The 4,701-nt window shown below is 42.4% G+C and overlaps 1 pseudogene; it reads left to right on the top strand.

Annotated features, from left to right (window-relative positions):
• Positions 1-3,973: 3,973 nt before the first annotated feature.
• On the top strand, positions 3,974-4,500 carry LOC109677393 (endoplasmin pseudogene; annotated as a pseudogene).
• Positions 4,501-4,701: the final 201 nt, after the last annotated feature.

Genomic DNA, 4,701 nt, shown 5'->3' on the forward strand with positions numbered 1-4,701 from the left:
GGCCAGTGATTAGAGCCGACCCGGCTCTTTCCTCCTCAACCCCCAAGAGCCCATGGTCTGTAGGTCAGTAGGAGGCCAACCTGTAAATTGGTCACTGGTGCTGTGCATCCAGTAGTGACCCAATGGGTGGCACCAATTTAAAAAAGACACCAGACAATTGTGTGGGGGAACAGGTACCCAGATTTGTTGCCGTTCTTTCCAGCCACAAAAATGTACTCTGTGTGGGCATCTAGTGACTCATGAGTTTCTCTATATACCATAATGTCCAGTGGTTCTGATGGGCCGAGATCTGCTAAGTTCGCTGTGGGCCCAAATCAGTTTGCAGGAGGATGGACAAGCAACTTTGAGCTTTGGCTCAGAGCTCCCTAAGGTCTTAGCCCTAATAACTCCTGGGGAAAAAGAATAGGGATTACATTCAAAAAAAGATTGCTTTAAAGGGGCCAGAGATGCTCTTTAAGGTCCCAGGAGTATGGGCGGAAGACAATCCTCTGGGGCTAGTCATCAACATTCCTTCAGTGGTAACAGAGATAAAACTGGGAGTCACCCCAGTAAGAGTGGGACAATACCTAATCTCCATGAGGGCACAAAAAAGGGATGTCTCATCACCTCCAGAGTCTCTTGAATTATGTAATACTGACAACTTGTCGATCTGCTTGGAACATTTTTTTCCCTTGCTACCAGTTCAGAAGTCAGGCACCAATGATTACCACCCAGTACAAGATCTCTGGGCAGTCAATTAAGCAGCAGTGACTCTGCACCCAGTGGTTCCAAACCCATACACTTTGCTGGCCCTGATAACAGCAGAAGCAACCTGTTTGGACTTAAAAGATGCATTTTTCTGCATCCAGTTGGCACCTGTAAACCAACCTATCTTTGCTTTCTAATGGGAGAACCCCTAGTCAGGAGGATAACAGCAATTAACCTGGACCCATCTCTTTCAGGGCTTCCAAAACCTCCCAACCATCTTTGGGACTGCCCTGGCATCAGATTTGCGGGCATACCCACCAGAGAAAGCTTGTTCCACTCTCTTACAGTATATGGATGATATCCTCATTGCAGCAGCTAAGCACCAAGACTGTCTTAAAGGGACAGAGCTCTTAAATCCATCTCTTATTGTGGATACAAAGTATCCCAAAAGAAGGCTCAGATCTGCCAAGACCAAGTTAAATATTTGGGGTTTCACATCACCCAAGGCCAACGGAACCTTGGTACAGAAAGAAAAGAAGCTGTCTGCTCAATCCCAACTCTGACTACAAGAACACAGATCCATGAGTTCTTGGTAGCAGCTGGGTTATGCCAGATTTGGATAATTAATTTCTTATTGCTAGCAAAGCCTTTATATGAAGCCACAAAGTGGGGCAAAAGGGAGCCCCTAATCTTGGAGTTGAAGCAACAGACTTTTCATGCCATCAAGAAGGCATTAGTCAGTGCTCCTGCTTTGGGATTCCCAGATGTGAGAAAGCTTTTTTTCCTCTATGTGTATGAGGGAAGCGACATGGCAATTGAAGTCCTGACCCAATACCTGGGCGAATGATATTGGCCAGTGGCTTATCCCTCCAAGCAATTGGATTCAGTGGCAAAGGGATGGCCTTCCTGCCTGAGAGCTCTTGCAGCCACAGCCTTGCTGGTATAAGAGGCAGAAAGCTAACTCTGGAAGGGGAGATAATTGTCAGGATCCCACATTTGGTTGCGACTCAATCCTAGAAGCTCAGGCACTGGATCCAGTCATGTCAGCACAAAAGGCAGAATTCATTGCCTTGACGCAAGCCCTCTAACTGACAGCTGAGAAGACTGCTCATGTATACACAGACTATATATATGCTTTTACCACTCTTCATGTACATAAAAAAGAGACTAAAAATAATCTAAAACCATCACACAGCATACCTGCCTCAGATCTTAGGCAAGGTTGAGAGGATGAATCAGACACTAAAAACTTAGATGAGTAAAGTCTGTCAGGAGACTCACCTAACTTGGAAACAGATCTTGCCATTAGCTTTACTTAGGAACAAGTACAATCCCACCAAACAAACTGGGTTCTTGCCCTGTGAGATTCTCTACAGAAGACTATCTCCACTAGTAAAAGACATTAAGAGAAATTAAAAAAAAATCTAACCTTGGTCCAACAGGTGCACAGTTTGGGAGAAATGCTCAGTGTCCTACACCTCCATGTTCAAGAAAAACTCCCTGTCAGCTTAACCACTGATGTGCATCCCTGTAAGCCAGGTGACCAGGTTTGGATAAAGGAATGAAATCTTCAGCCTCTCCAGCCTCAGTGCAGAGGGCCCTATTCAGTGAACCTGACTATCCCCACATCAATCGAGATGGCAAAAAAATCACAGGGTAGAGCCATCACACCCAAGTATAAAAAACAACTCCTGAGTAAAAGAGACAGCAATTCAGTCAAACTAACTCTAAGAAGGGGACTTTAAGCCTTGCTCTAGTCACAAACCGTAAGCTGACAAGTCAACACATGGTGAAAGCTTGAGGAATCAACTAAATAGAGAATTAATGGACTATTGTTTCTCACAGTTAATGTTCTGTAGTGATACTTAAGTTCTGCCATCCCTTGCCAGTCTCTGTTCTTGGTATTGCAACCTTGCTTTGCTTTGGTCAATAGGAATAGCAGTAACTGCCCCAGCAGGATAAAGCAAGATCAAAAGGCTTTCTCTGACAGTTTTCTTTTTCTCTCCCACTAACAGGATGAGTTATTGTTTTTGGTTCCTTTTGCAAACCTAAACTCCTCATCCTATGAGTTGTGCTTATTTACTACTCAGACTAAAAATGCCATTATATAAACAAATCACAGATAAAATGAAAAAGATTGCCTGTGTCCCATTTCAGACTTAAAAAGGATGAAATCCTGATGATTTGCTTAGAGGATGGTTCTCTACAATAAGAGGATTTAAAACCATGTTTGGACTGTATTAATTGTGGTGTTGGACTGTATTATACTCCCATGCTTGCTGTCACTGGTCATGTGGTCCGTAATGACCCATAGTGGAATGAAAACCATCCACACAATTTGGTAACAAGGTTACCAAAGAGTAGATCCCATCCTTAAAAAGAAAGAGATGATGCATTTTGAAAACTAATATGTCAAAGCATCAAAGGGGAGAATGATTGGCCAACTTGGTTATTTTCCTGGGATTTACCGTGTCTGGTATTCACCTTAGTTTCTCCACTCTTATGTCTACAAACAGCTTTCTACTAGCTCTGAAAAGTTGCAAGCCTCCAGCTAGCTCCGCAATGTTTTCTGTAACTGTGACTACATCCTGTAGGAGGGTGAGGGACAAACTCTGTTAAGTATTTAACCCAGCTCCTTAATTCACTGAAGCATGTCTCTGATGAGTGGATGTCTGGGATTTATTTCAAATGGTTTTTTCTGACTGGCATAGTAACTTGTAGAGATGTCCTTGCCCGTTTGGTATGCTTGTGCCTTCATGACCCTTTCCATGTTGCAGTTTCATCATCAAACTCTTCTTTTTCTTCTTTTGCTGCTTCTTCTTCTTCTGCCATGGCTCCTCAATAGTTTCAGTCTTTCTACTCCACACATAAATAGGAAAGTTTATGAACTGTGAATACTTTTTGATGAGATTTTTAATTGTATCCAATTCAAGGTAATCAGATGCTGCTTCTTTTAAGACAAGGGTAATTGTTGTTCCCTGTCCTAGGGTGTTTCCTCTTGAGTCAGCAATTACGGAAAATTCACTGGAGTCTGATTCCCAGATTTGCTGGGTATTATTGCTGTGTTTTGATGTGACAATAACCTTCTCTGCTATAAGGAAGGCAGAATAGAAGCCAACACCAAACTGGACAATCAAAGCAGAGGTTGACTGTCCATCTTCTTGTGCCTCAGTCATTTTAGTATGCAGATCTCCCGGCTAGAGGTGTGAGGAGCTGAGCTCAGGGGTAGTGAGGCGGAGGTGGTTCCTGAAATCAGTAGGAACTGGAGACTCACCCACCGCGCACCATGAAGGCCCTGTGGGTGCTGGGCCTCTGCTGTGTCCTGCTGACCTGGGATCAGTCAGAGCTAACGATGAAGTGGATGTGGATGGTACAGTAGAAGAGGACATGGGTAAAAGCACAGAAGGCTCAAGGACAGATGACATAGTGGTTTAGAGAGAGGAAGAAGCTATCCAATTGGACGGGTTAAATGCATCATGAAAAAGAGAATTTAGAGAGAAATCTGAAAAGTTTGCCTTCCAAGCTGAAGTTAACAGGATGATGAAGATTATCATCAATTCCTTGTATAAGAATAAAGAGATTTTCCTGAGAGAACTGAGTTCAAATGCTTCTGATGCTTTGGATAAGAGAAGGCTAATATCACTAAGTGATGAAAATGTACTTTCTGGAAATGAGGAACTAACAGTGAAAATTAAGAGTGACAAGGAGAAAAACCTACTACATGTCACAGACACTGGTGTTGGACTCACCAGAGAAGGATTCGTTAAAAACCTAGGTATCAAGCAAATTTTTAAACCCAATGTGGTATATTAATGCACTTATATACAGAAATATGATTACTACAGTCAAGCCCGTTATCATGTTCATCTTCTCATATATGCATTTCTTTTGTGTGTTATTAGAGCACCTAAAATATATTCTTAGCAACTTTCTAGTATTCAACAGATTATTATTAACTATAGTTCTCACCTCATTCTAGAAAGATAATTTTAAAAACAAGCAATATGCATTAAA

Source organism: Castor canadensis, chromosome 10, assembly GCF_047511655.1.
Source record: "Castor canadensis chromosome 10, mCasCan1.hap1v2, whole genome shotgun sequence".
NCBI classification, from domain to species: Eukaryota; Metazoa; Chordata; class Mammalia; order Rodentia; family Castoridae; genus Castor; species Castor canadensis.